The sequence below is a fragment of the Bos grunniens genome, chromosome 16 (assembly GCF_055505025.1).
Source record: "Bos grunniens cultivar Pamir isolate PY7600 chromosome 16, Bosgru_T2T1.0, whole genome shotgun sequence".
Lineage (NCBI taxonomy): Eukaryota > Metazoa > Chordata > Mammalia > Artiodactyla > Bovidae > Bos > Bos grunniens.
Genome location: NC_141180.1, coordinates 41,383,907 through 41,398,582, shown reverse-complemented (window position 1 = coordinate 41,398,582; position 14,676 = coordinate 41,383,907). Strand labels below are relative to the sequence as shown.

General features: G+C 36.7%; 1 protein-coding gene and 1 long non-coding RNA gene across 20 annotated transcripts in view; one reads left to right on the top strand and one right to left on the bottom strand.

The window, feature by feature from the left end:
- The window catches only part of DNM3 (dynamin 3), a 658,236-nt gene that overhangs the window by 406,311 nt on the left and 237,249 nt on the right, over nucleotides 1-14,676 (top strand). The gene's annotated exons all lie outside the window — the stretch shown is intronic.
- Nucleotides 1-14,676, bottom strand: part of LOC147356694 (uncharacterized) — an 81,245-nt gene that overhangs the window by 50,566 nt on the left and 16,003 nt on the right. The window contains exon 1 of the long non-coding RNA XR_015143476.1: nucleotides 1-14,676. This exon is cut by the window's left edge and continues 46,984 nt beyond it; it is cut by the window's right edge and continues 16,003 nt beyond it. This is a non-coding gene — a long non-coding RNA (uncharacterized LOC147356694).

The following is a 14,676-nucleotide window of genomic DNA, read 5'->3' as shown; positions in this document are numbered from 1 at the left end:
GAAGAGCCTGGCATGCTGCACCATGGAATTGCAAAGAGTGTCACAACTTAGGGACTAACAACAACAACGAAGTCTGTGGACTAGGACTTCCCTGGTGGTCCAGTGGTAAGAGTATCCACCTGCCAGTGCAGGGGACACAGGTTTGATCCCTGCTCCAGAAAGATCCCACATGCTCAGGGAATTAATTCCGCCATGTGCCACAACTGCTGAGCTCGTGCTTTAGAGCCCATGCTTCACAACAAGAGAAGCCATCTGCAGCTAGAGAGTAGCCCCTGCTCACCACAATTAGAGAAAGCTGACGCAGCAATGAAGACACTGCAGCGAAAAGTAAATAGATAGATAGTGATTTTTTTTTAAGTTACCTTCATGGAGAGAGCAAAGATCTGTGCATTGTAATCTATTCTCAAATTCTTTCCATTTCTGCCTCTCCACTGAAGTATCAGAAGACCTCCCCAGAGGGACCTAGCAGTTTTATGTCATTATATTTTCTGAGGTCTAGTCTTAGCTTTGAGCAGGTCTTCTTTTCTTCCTCCTTTCTTTGCCTCAGAATCCTACTGTTCTTCTGACCTGCTCAAGTCTCTTCTCTTACCTGCTTTCCCTCACCAGCAGCCCAGAGTGACGACTCTCCCAGTGATTTCTAGTACCATTCACTCAGTACCAGCCATGTGATGTTCTTTATTCTCTCTTTACTTATTTTTAAAGTAATTTTACTGTGTATAATTTTACTAAGCACACACACACATACATACCCACACACATATTACTTCCCTGGTGGCTCAGATTGTAAAGAATCTGCCTGCCATGCGGGAGACCTGGGTTCAGTCCCTGGGTTGGGAAGATTCCCTAGAAAATGGAACAGCTCTCCACTCCAATATTCTGACTTAGAGAATCCCATGGACTGTATAGTCCACGGAGTTGCAAAGAGTCAGACACGACTGAGCGACTTTCACTCACTCACTCATACACATATTTAGAATGGAGAGTAGAAGTGCTACCTGTTTTAATAAAATCTTAGCCTTATGACATATTGCATCAGATCCTTACAAGTGATAATTACAGTTACCATGAAAATCTCCTACATCACCCTTGGAAATCCTTCTTTTTCCCTCCCCTGCAGTAACCGATGTCATTTCCAGGCATGGTTCATCCTTTACTCTTCCAAATTTTTTTTCCCTGAGTATATATTTGATATCTCCAATGAGACTATAATTTCTGAGAACAGATAATAGCTTTATTCTTCTTTTGGTTTGTCCCACAATGTTTGGCTCAGTACTCACAGTCTTAATAAATGACTATAAATGCATGCATGTCAGATTACTTGGCTTAGCTTCAAGGTTCTCTTCCATATTCTTGGCCCTCGAAGACAGTTTGCGTCTTTTTATCAGAAATTTCAGAAGACTACTTTCTGTTCTTCCCTATTTTTTTCTCTTCTTTCCAGAGAAGAAAACTCATACTAAATATTTCTTTTGGTATTCTGTTGCTCTTCACTTTTTCCATTTCCTTGTAACAGCTATGATTCTTATCCTTCTGTCTCTGTTTCTTTGTAGGTGTGGGGGAAGTACTCTTGCTTTAAATTACCTTGAACTTTATTCAGATATCATAAAATATATATATGATTAGGTATACAAATTCATTTTATTTCTCCAAATATTTTTGCTTTACCTTCTGTGTTTATACACTTCTAAAATACATCAGTTTGTCCCTCTTAGTACAGTATTAGCTTATTGAATAAGTTGATATTGTTTGGGGCAATTTACACCTCAAGTGAGATGGTTTATCATCCTAGGTTACAGTTATGTAAATTGAGGCTCCAAAAGGTGAAAGGAATTGCTTAAAGACATACCTAGTAATTAGTACTAGTAATTTTGAATGCTAACAGCTCATACCTTTATAGCACTTACCACATGCCAAGCACTGGTCTATGGGCTTTATGTAAATTAACAATCACATTTTTGAGGCACAAACTAGTATCTTCACTTCATAGATGAGGAAAAAGAGACAAAGAGGCTAAGTGACTTGCCTGCAATCACTCAGCTAGTAAATGTTGGGTGGAATTTAAAATCCCAGGAGCCTGGTACCAGAAGCCTTGTGTTACCTCCTACCAGCAGAAACAGAATTCTAATCTCAAAAGTGAGTGTGCTTGTCATTATGCCTCCAGATACTTCTGCAGTATAATTATTTTCCTAATTTTTTGTATATATATAAATATTTACTCATCTCTAGCATTTTGTTCTAGTTCTCATTCTTTTGGCCTGGAACATCCTTTACCAAATGAACAGCATATTCTGATTAACCCATCAAGATCCTATTCACAATCTCTGTTACTGTCCTTGTGTTCTGGAGTTCTTTCCTTACTCTTCCTAAAATTAATCAGGCTGTTAAATATTCTACTTTTGAACCATAAAATTACATTAAAAAATAGTTTAGAATACATTAGAATAGTTTGAAGTCTACAGAAAAACTGAGCAGAGAGCACGGAGTTCCCATATATCCATTTTCCTCACTCAGAGTTTTCCATATTTTTAACATCTTTCATTAGTGTGGAACATTTGTTACAATTGAACTAATATTGGTTGATTATCAGCTGTATTGTTAACTATTATTATTAACTAATGCTTATAGTTTACATTATGGTTCACTCCTGTGTTGTACATTCTATGGGTTTTGACAAATGGATAATATCATGCATCCACCCTTACAGTCCCAGTGTTATAAAAATCCCCTGTGTTTCACCATTTTATCTTTCCCCCACTTCCCTCCTCCAAGCCCCTGGCAACTGCTGATCTTTCTTTTGTCTTTATAGTTTTCCTTTTCAGAATTTCACATTAAATCATATGGTCTGTAGGCTTTTCAGACATGCTTCTTTCACTTAACAATATGCAGTTAAGTTTCCACCATGTCTTTTTGTGGCTTGTTGTTGTTCAGTTGAGACTTCCCTGGTGGCTTAGACGGTAAAGTGATAAAGCCTACAATGTGGGAGAGCCGGGTTCAGTCCCCGGGTTGGGAAGATTGTTCGTGTCTGACTCTTTGCCACCCCATGGTCTGCAGCATGCTAGGCTTCCCTATGGCTTCATTAATACCTTATATCTTTTTATCTCTGAATAACATTCCATAGTGTGGAGATGACACATTTTGTTTACATATTCACCTATAAAGGAACATCTTGGATGTTTCCTAATTTTTTCAATTTTGAAAAATGTTTCTATAAACATTTATATGCAGGTGTTAGTGTGAACGTAAGTTTTCAGCTCATTTGAAAGTGAAAGTGAAGTCGCTCAGTCATGGCCGACTCTTTGCAACCCCATGGACTGTAGCCTACCAGTCTCCTCCGTCCATGGGATTTTCCAGGCAAGAAATACTGGAGTGGGTTGCCATTTCCTTCTCCAGGAAATTTTTCCAACCCAGGGATTGAACTCAGGTCTCCCGCATTGTAGGCAGATGCTTTACTATCTGAGCCACCAGGGTAGTTCTGACTTCTGGGCCACCCAGGAAGTCAGCTCATTTGAGTACATGTCAGAGAGCAAGATCGCTAGATCATATGGTAAGAGTATGTTTACTTTTATAAGAAATTGCCAAACTGTCCTCCAAAGTGTGTACCATTTTGCATTCTCACCAGCAATGAATGTGAGTTCCTGTTGCTTCACATCCTCACCACTGTTTGATATGGTCCGTTGTTTGTTTGTTTTTTTTGTTGGTAGGGGGATGGATTTTAACCATTCTAAAAGGTGTGTAGTAGTATCTCATTGTCTTAACATGCAGTTTCCTAATAACATATGATGTTGAGCTCTTTTCATATGCCTATTTGCCATCTGTTTTATCTTCTTTGGTGAGACTGTTCAGATCTTTCACCTACTTTTATTTATATGTATTATTTATTTAACTTCTGCAATTGCTGTGCCTGAATCATTTTATTTTCTTGATTGCACTAATTTTATTTTCTTAATTGTTGCTACTTAAGCCAGGTCAACCCCAAATTCTCCCAAAACTAAAGTTGCCAATAATTCTATTTTGGTTTCTGCCTCTATATCAGTTGATATGGAAAATTCGCTTTTGAAGCCTATTCTCAAAATGTTTCACCTATTTTTAAATTGAGCTATTTGTTTTCTTATTAAGTTTTAAGAATTATTTATATATTTTGGATACCAGTCCTTTATCAGATTTGTTGTTTTGCAAATATTTTCTCACAGTCTGTGCCTTGACCTTCCCTTAACAGTGTCTTTCACATAGAAAACAATTTTTTAATTTTATGAAGTCCCATTTAGCATCTTTTTCTTTCATAGATTGTGTTCTGGGTGTTGTATCCAAAAACTTATAACTCAATCCAGAGTCGCCTAGATTTTTTCCTAAGTTATTTTCTGAATGTTTTATACTTTTGTGTCTTTCATTTAATTCTGTGATCTATTTTGAGTTAATTTTTGTGAAAAATGTAAGATTAGTGTATAGATTAGTTTTTTTTTTCCTCCATGTGTATGTTTAATCATTTCAGCACCAGTTGTTAAAAAGATCATCAATCCCCTGTTGAATTGCCTTTGCTCTTTTGTCAAAGGTCAGATAAATGTATTTGTGTGAGTTCTGGGCTTTCTATCTGTTCCACTGATATGTTTTTCTATTCTTTTACTAATACCGCACTCTTGATTACCATAGCATTATGGTAAGTCTTAAAGTCAAGTAGTGTTAGCTCTCTGACTTTGTTCTTCTATTCTGGGTTTTTTGCTTTTCTACACAGATTTTAGAATTAGTCAATATCCACATAATAACTTGGTGAGATTTTGACTGGAATTGCATTAAGCATATAGATCAAATTGGGAGGAACTGACACTTTAATAATTTTGTTGTCCTGTCTATGAACATGGAACATCTTTCCCTTTATTTATATGTTATTAAATTTATCCATCATAGTTTCATCTCTGTGTGTGTTCAGTTGCTTAGTCATGCCCGACTCTTGCAACCCCATGGACTGTAGCCCACCTGACTCCTCTGTCCATGGAATTCTTCAGGCAAGAATACTGGAGTGGGTTGCCATTTCGTTCTCCATAGTTTTCTTCTTATATAGATCTTGTACATATTTTGTTAAACTTATGCCTGAGTCTTTCTTTCTTTTCTTGGTATTAATGTTGTCATAGTTCAGTTGCTAAATCTTGTCTGATTCTCTGTGACCCCATGCCCTGCAGCACACCAGGCTTCCCTGGTGTTAATGTAAATAATGTGATTTTAATTTCAAATTCCAATTATTCATTCCTGGTGTGTGGGAAGGCAGTTGACTTTTTCATATTAATCTTATATCTTGCAACCTTGCTCTTATCACTCATCAGTTCCAGGAGTTTTTTTGGTCAGTTCGTTGGGATTTTCTACATAGACAATCATGTTACCTGCAAACAAAGATAGTTTTATTTCTTTCTTTACAATAAATATATTTTCTATTCCCTTTTCTTGTCTTATTGCATTACCTAGGAATTCCAGCATGATATAGAATAGGCAATTTATGGAAGAGAATATTTTTGTCTGGTCCAGGATCTCCTCCTCCAGCAGGAGGCACCTAGTTTCTCAGCACTAAGTATGATGGTAGCTCTGTGTTTTTGTAGATATTTCTTGTCAAGTTGAAGAAGTCCCCCCTATTCCTAATTTGCTGAGAGTTTTGATCATAAATGAGTATTAGATTTTGTCAAATGCTTTTTTCTGCATTTATTGATATGATAATAGGATAATTTTTTTCTTTAACCTATTGATGCAAGGGATTATATTAGTTGATTTTTGAATGTTGAACCAAACTTGCATACCTGGAATAAATCCCAGTTTGTCATGGTGCATAATTCTTTTTAAACATGGTTGGATTTGATTTGCTAATATTGTGTGGAGGGTATTTGTATTCATGTTAGTGAGTGATATTAGACTTTAGCTTTCCTTTCTTATAGTGGCTTTATTTGGTTTTGATTTTAGAGTAATGCTGTCCTCATAGAATAAGTTAGGAAGTGTTCCCTCTCTCTATGTTTAGCAAAAGATTAAAGGGAACAGATATCATTTATTCCTTAAATGTTTGGTAGAATTCACCAGAAAAACCATCTTTGCCTAATGCTTTAATTTTTGGAGGAAGATATTAATTACTGATTGAATGTATTTCACAGATATAGATTATATAGATTGTCTAATTATCTTTGTATAAGTTTTGATAGGCTTTATCTTTCAAGGAATTCTCTAATCACTCAAATATTCTATTTAAAAACCATGTATCTACTTTTTAATATGGTATATTTTATACTGTATTAGTTTTTATATGTGTTTTCTTCTGCTAAAGTGCAGGGTTCTTGAAAATATAGACCATGTTTTTGAATTTTGCATCTCTAAGACTTGGTACAGTGACTGGACCATTTCACTAATGGTTGAATGAGATTACCTGAAATTCTCCAAGATATTAAATGGATATAAGAAATACATACAAGAACATCTAATTGTAAGAAGAAGAACAGGAAATTGTTATAGAAATGTTATAAACATTTTCACTTTACAAAAGACTATCAGGTCCTTTTTACTGATTTGGTTCTGTGGTAAATTTTAATGTTAAACTATAGCCAATTTACTGTTTGAGAAAGGGCTGACTAATAGTGAGTCAGAGAAATCTAAATTTAAAGGAGTTTAATCTAAAATGATGGCATTTGTCTTTGGAGGAAGTATTAATAGAATTATAACAATGTGATTCACCCCTTTCCCTATTTCTAGAAATTATCTGTTGCATAAAACACAACACATCTGAATAGACACATAACCATATAACCTGAGCCCCACTGAGGAGAACTGATGATTAAAAATTACAAAACAGGAAGTTAGACTTATAATTTAAACTTCTGCTTAGTCTTTGGCTATGATTAAATATTATGTTTGGGACAAAAAATGAGCTGGAGAGTCGCTTTAATCTCTGCTCTGATCTGCTAACTGCTATTGTGTAACTTAGGTACCTTGTGTTCCCCAAAGGGTGAGCCACAGGCTGCCTTCTCCAGGCCCCCATGTTTAGATTGGTTGCAAACCCTCAAGTGCTACATCCGTGGAGACTCAGTGTTGCATTTCATTCATGTGTTCAGGCTCTTTTGGTCAGAGAAACCAAAGCATAAACATAGTGCTGACAAGTCCAGGTCATGGAGTGGTTTTTGGTCACTGAACTGCCCAAGCAGGTTATTAGGGAACAACGTTTTAGCAGTAGCAGCAAGTTGTTTATATGATATCTGATCCCAGACATTTTGCATGTGTTTAACACTATATGACTATTTTTGAGACTTGGTGATGATTATGGTAAACAACCAGATTTCCTGGTGAAGTTGACTCTTGTGTAATTTCTCATAGAATTTATCCTAGTATTTATATGTAGTTCTTTATAGCCTTTTGTATAACAGGTTTTTGCTTTTGTATAACAAAAGTTTGCTTTTGTATAACAGGTTTTTATTTTTATTTTTTGCACTTTATTTCTCTTTTTTTTATTTTATCTTTTAACTTTACAATATTGTATTGGTTTTGCCATACATCAACATGAATCCACCACAGGTATACCTGTGTTCCCCATCCTGAACCCTCCTCCCTCCTCCCTCCCTGTACCATCCCTCTGGGTCATCCCAGTGCACCAGCCCCAAGCATCCAATATCGTGCATCGAACCTGGACTGGCATCTCGTTTCATATATGATATTATACATGTTTCAATGCCATTCTCCCAAATCAACCCACCCTCTCCCTCTCCCACAGAGTCCAAAAGACTGTTCTATACATCAGTGTCTCTTTTGCTGTCTCGTATACAGGGTTATTGTTACCATCTTTCTAAATTCCATATATATGCGTTAGTATACTGTATTGGTGTTTTTCTTTCTGGCTTACTTCACTCTGTATAATAGGCTCCAGTTTCATCCACCTCATTAGAACTGATTCAAATGTATTCTTTTTAATGGCTGAGTAATACTCCATTGTGTATATGTACCACAGCTTTCTTATCCATTCGTCTGCTGATGGACGTCTAGGTTGCTTCCTTGTCCTGGCTATTATAAACAGTGCTGTGATGAACATTGGGGTACACGTGTCTCTTTCAAGAAATTCTGGTTTCCTCGGTGTGTATGCCCAGCAGTGGGATTGCTGGGTATTTTCCATGCAAATAGAGACCAAAAGAAAGCAGGAGTAGCAATACTTATATCAGATAAAATAGACTTTAAAACAAAAGCTGTGAAAAGAGACAAAGAAGGTCACTACATAATGATCAAAGGATCAATCCAAGAAGAAGATATAACAATTATAAATATATATGTACCCAACATAGGAGCACTGCAATATGTAGGACAAATGCTAACAAGTATGAAAGGGGAAATTAACAATAACACAATAATAGTGGGAGACTTTAATACCCCACTCACACCTATGGATAGATCAAGTAAACAGAAAATTAACAAGGAAACACAAACTTTAAACAATACAATAGACCAGTTAGACCTAATTGATATCTATAGGACATTTCACCCCAAAACAATGAATTTCACCTTTTTCTCAAGCGCACTTGGAACCTTCTCCAGGATAGATCACATCCTGGGCCGTAAATCTAGCCTTGGTAAATTCAAAAAATTGAAATCATTCCAAGCATTTTTTCTGACCACAATGCAGTAAGATTAGATCTCAATTACAGGAGAAAAATAATCCATGTGTGTTTAAAAAATGTTTAGTCCCAGCATATTATTAAATAATAATTTTGGTACCAGAATATAATATTTGGCAAAGCTTTGTGATATAATGGATAATGTTTTATATGTTTGATTGCTGCATTGGCTGTTGATATAGTGTATGATGTTTGCAAGGCTGCTTAACCATTTTGACCCTTAATTTCCATAGCTATAAACTGGATCAAACTGTGTGCCACATTTTTAATGATCATAAAAATCTTGGGATACTTTTCAAGTCAAGTGCCTTGCACCAAGGATTTTATTGCCATTAAACACATATTTAGTAATAGTAAGTAAGCTTGACATGAGGCATTTAAAAGGAAACTAATTGAATTAGGGTTTGTGCCCTAAATTTTGAATGCTTATGAATTTAACATTTCTCCACTCTTATGATATTTGTGTTCTTCCTCTTTAGGTCTCTACAAAAAAAAAAAAAAAAAGAGTTGTAGCACTGTCTTACAGTTGGCCCATAAAGTGTTTATATCTTTCTGCATACTGAGGTTTTATTGTCGTGAAAAAGATTTTCTTAGCATTATGTAGTATCTCCCAGTGTTATGGTACATTTTGACAAGGACCATATGTGTTCCCTTTTATATAAATGAGCCATGTTGAGGAAACTTCACAATATAATGGCCTTTGCAGATTTATTTTGAAACTCGAAACTGGTATATGCTTTTTGTTTTATTGTTTTTAATGACACTGGGTCTTCTAGGACCATAGTTACTTTGTATAAACTGTACAAACAGTGTGTTAATTATGCTCAAAAAGAATATACCTAATGGTGTTTATACAAGACCAAGGGGACTAATATAGTGTTCCTAAAATGACAGTATGGTGACCCAAGACCAATTATTTCAGACTTGAATTCTTTCCACTTCAATATAATCAAATTTCTGTTCCCTTCTTGGGCATTGTTACTTGAATGACTTGCAGGCATCTGAAATCCAGTCCATCCAAAACTCAGTTTGTTTATTTGCACCTTTACTTCCATGCCCTGTGAACCTGTTGCTCCTGCATGTTCTGTCTTATTTAATAGCCTTAGCAGCGGCACAGTTCTCTGAAATTACAAACTTTCTCAGGGTCATCACAACTATCTCTCTTCTATAGAATCTACACTAACTTGTCTTCAAATCCCAACAGTCCTTTCTATCTCAAATACTGCCCCTCCTTCTAGTCCTGTGGCTCGGGTCATATTCTTGCCATAACTCCCCTGGACAAACAGAACAGTCTCCTGAATGTTCCATCTTCCACACCACTTTGTGATTCTTAAAACACAAATGTGATCATGTTACTAACCTGGGTAAAACCTCCGTTGGCCCTTGGTTCTCCATCAAAAAGAATAGTGTTTTACAAATTAGAGGTGGCAAGAGGTTAATGACTAATGAATTAATGTTAGTGACTTATATTGAACTTTTAAAAATGTCATAAAGAAAATAGCAGAGTGCATCATATTTTATATTGATACTGTTCTTTGAAACTCTGCTCTAGTTGTACTTATCTATATAAACATGCATGTGTTTGGCTACTGTTTTAAGATGTAAAATGTCCATCTGATTGTTGGTTACAGTCATGAAAGTTTGAAAGCCATCAGTATAGAGAATAAAGTTCAAACCTTTTTTTCAAGGTTTATAGTTACTTTTATAATCTGCACAGTTCACCTTCCTCCTATCAACTTCATCCAACTCTTCAGAGAAACCTGTTTCTACTTAGGAACTCACCAAATTTTCTTTGCATTAGCTTTGTCATTATACAAACTAGTTTCTTTAAATTAAGTAGCAGTTCTAAAAGGTTTCAGTCTCAGTATCCTTTTAAATTCTGAAGTATCCCCAAAGAACCTTCATTTATATGGATTATAGACTATGTCTATTGATATGTAACAGACTAGAAATTAAAATGAAGAATGAAAAAAAATTAATTTATTTAAAATACTCTAAACCCATTATGTGTTGTCCTAAGTAATTTATTTTTGTTAAAAAAAAGCTTTATTTTCCAAAATAGATACAATTAGAAGAATGACATTGTTTTTCAATATTGAAAATCTCTTTAATGTTTGGCTTGATAGAAAACAGATGGATTCTCATATCTGCTTCTGCATTCAATCTGTGTTGCTGTGTGTTATTTAGTTTGAGGATATGAAGAAAATTCAGACTCTAACAGATAAGTAGTTGGAAAAGAAAGATTATTGTCTTTCTAAAAAAAGTAGATTATTTTAATAATCTTTTCACATAATTGTGTAGATATTCTTCTTTAATACTACGTTCAAACTCAGTGAGTGGTAATTTCTTAAGGTTGGTTGCAATGTAGATTTGAAATCATACCAATTAATTTTCATCATCTATGACATTAAAATGTATTGCTCTTTCTCATTTTCACTTTGAATAAATCTTTTACTCATGCATAATTTTGTAATATTATACACTGGCCATTTGGGAAATATTGGATTTTGAATAATGTGTAGGTCTTCCAAATGTTCATCTGCTTTATTATACAGTGTCAAAAAATCACAGTGGTTAATATCACCATGGAGTGCATCAAATAAGTCTTCAAATATTGGGGAGCTAGCAAACTCACAGTGGCAGATACAGATTTTCTAAAGTTTTAATTTTTACATAAAAGCACTAATTTTATGATTGGCAACTAATATTATTACTTGTTTTTCTTGAAATGTCATACAGCTGAATCAAAGTTTCACAGAACAGTAACCTTAGATCCTGTGATTCACTTGAATTTCTGTAGTTTGTCTATCAGTGATTCCTTCAAGTAAAAATGGTGTTCCATGAAAATAGCACTACTCCAGCATCACACACGTGCTTTTCCTTGAAACACCCACTGAACTGCCGAATGAAGAAGTGTTTTATGTATCCTTCCCCATTTCATCACATAGAACATTAAAAAGCCACATACTGAATGGTCAGAATTTTACAAATAATTTTTATTGCTTTGCCAAGGATATTCCTAAGTAAATCTGGCTCTTATTTTAACTGCAAGTGCCTGAAATTGAAGAATATGACTTCACCAAACTAGTGAAGTTTGGTGTACCAGCCTTGATTTGTTCTCCCAGGGAACTCTGGTCCACACTTTGAGAGCTATTGACTCAAAATTTTCCCTAAGCTCATTATTTATTTGGAAGATTTGTCCTAAAATTTTACGGTTCAAAAGTCATGTCATTGGTGAAGCCTCCTGAAGCACCCCAGGTTAATCTGTCACTTCTTCTGAGTTCCTGTGGTAGCCCTTACTCCATTTCCCTTTGTCCATGAAGTACTTCTGGTAGGGGCTGAGTCTTATTCCTTTACCACTCTACAGTGACTGGTATATGCTCAGGATTTATTAATGAGCAGGCAATGGCAACCCACTCCAGTACTCTTGCCTGGAAAATCCCATGGATGGAGGAGCCTGGTGGGCTGCAGTCCATGAGATCACTAAGAGTCGGACACGACTAAGCGACTTCACTTTCACTTTTCACTTTCATGCATTGGAGGAGGAAATGGCAACCCACTCCAGTGTTCTTGCCTGGAGAATCCCAGGGACGGGGGAGCCTGGTGGGCTGCATCTATGGGGTCGCACAGAGTCGGAAGCATGACTGAAGCAACTTAGCAGCAGTAGCAGCAGTAAGTCTGCTCACCCTGTTACACAGACTGGTTTTTATTATTCTTCCTCAAGTCTGGCATCAAGTCAGAAGGGGAGTAATTACCTGCCTTTCATGTTCTGAGGCAAGCAGGAACATTTTTGCCAACATATACTTAGTGCCACTCCCATAAGCATTAGAAAATACTGATGAAATGCTTAGGGTTCCAGGGCCATGTTATAGTATGGATATCGTGACACTGCTGTAGTTAACTAACACCAAAATCATTTCTATTGAATAACTGTGTGAATGAGTTCCTTGTTTCCTTTGGTCCAAACCTTGATACAGGTCAAGGAATAATTTTGAGTAACTCAACCCTAACTTAAGCTATCTTTGAATCTATTAGTCCTGTATTAGATCATTTTGATGGGTCTTTATTTGAATATTTTCTTAAACTTCTATTGCTTACATTTATTCAGGAAACATTTATTCAGCATCTACTATGTACCAGGCACTGTGCTGGATGCTCAGGATATAAAGATGAGCAGGACATGACCTTGCCCTCAAGCGATATAGTAGGGGAATGAGAGAAATGCATCTGGATTTGGTTCTCAGATTATAGTGCTTTTATTTTCTATAATTTAAAATCTGAGAATTAAGGGACTTTTTAAAGTATGTTTTGTGAATAAAAACTAAATTGTAAAAGTTGTCTTAGATGTTTCAGTGTAGATGCCCTCTCCTTGTATTTAAAATAGTTTTAGTTTGTTATTCGGAAATTCGAGGTTCAGGGTAAGGCTTCTAGAATAAAGAAAATCACATTCCTTAACATATCACTTACAAAGATGTATCACAGTATCTCAGCATTAAATTTAAATCTTGTATTGGGATTCAGGCTTTTTAGCAACACAGAGAAAGTATATTCTTCTTTATCTGTTATATCCCTTTAATAAAAACCCACATTTATTTTCATTAAGAATTATATAGAAGGAGCTTCCCTGGTGGCTCGGTGGTAAAGAATCTGCCTGCCAATGCAGGAGACATGGATTTGATCCCTGATCCAGGAAGACTGACATGTCACAGAGCAACTGAGCCAAATGCCACAACTATTGAGCCTGTGCTCTAGAGCCCAGGAGGTGCAGCTACTGAGCCCACATGCCACAACTCTAAAGCCCTCATGCCTTAGAGCCTGTGCTCCGCAACAAGAGAGCACAATGAGAAGCCTGTGCACCACAGCAAAGTGTGCCCCATGCTCTCCACAACTAGAGAAAAGCCCACGCAGCAATGAAGACCCAGTGCAGCCAAAGTTAATTAATAAATAAATTTTAAAAGAATCATATAGTAATATTACTCAGTTATTGTTCAGTCACTCACTTGGTCTCTGAGACCAGCTGATTGTTGCTGTTTGCATTGAAGCAGGGAGGACTCTGGGCTTCCCAGGTAGCTCAGCTGTAAAGAATCCACCTGTACTGCAGGAGACCTGGGCTCAATCCCTGGGTTGGGTAGATCCCCTGGAGGAGGGCATGGAAACCCACTCCAGTATTCTTGCCTGGAGAATCCCCATAGACAGAGGAGCCTGGTGGGCTACAGTCCATGGAGTCACAAAGTCGGACATGACTGAGCTACTAAGCAGAGCACAGCACAGGGAGGGCACTCCAACACCTCTCCTAGAAGCCTTACAGCAACAGTCCTGAGTCTGCAGCGCTCCTGCCTGGGTCCTTGTCCATCTGTAACTGGAGCTCCAGAAAACTCTTGTCAGTTCAGGCCACAGGCATCTCCAACAGCCCAGGAAGTTTTTCAGCTTAATATTAATATTTCTGAAGTTGTTTTTCATCACCTCAAACAGAACATGTATTTGTTGAAGTCTGGGTTTAAAGAGATAGATTTATAAAATTATTATTTTAAAATTTTTACTTATTTTTGATTATGCTAGAGCTTTGTTACTGCACACAGGTTTTCTCTAGTTGCAGTGAGTGGGGGCTCCTCCTCGCTGCAGTGGGCAAGCTGCTCGTTGCGGTGACTTCTCTTGTTGTGGCGCAAAGGCTCTAGGCACACGGGCTTCAGTGGTCGTAGCTTGTGTGCTCAGTAGTTACGGCGCATGGTCTAGTTCCTCGCTAGCATGTGGACTCTACCTGCCAGGACACTGGCAGATGGATTCTTATCTACTATACCCACCAGGGTACTGGTATTCCCGCCAGGGAAATCCTAACATTATCTTTTAAAGTGTTACTAATTATGATATGGTATTATATAATCATCAAAAGTGCACTAGTCAGTGATTACTTATTTGATGTTTTGCAGTTTTAATAATAATTATATAATAATGTTATCATAGCTAACACTTATATTATGTTTCAGTTCAGTCGCTCAGTTGTGTCCGACTCTTTGCCATGTACCAAAGACCAGTCTGAGCTCTTTACAGATGTTAACTT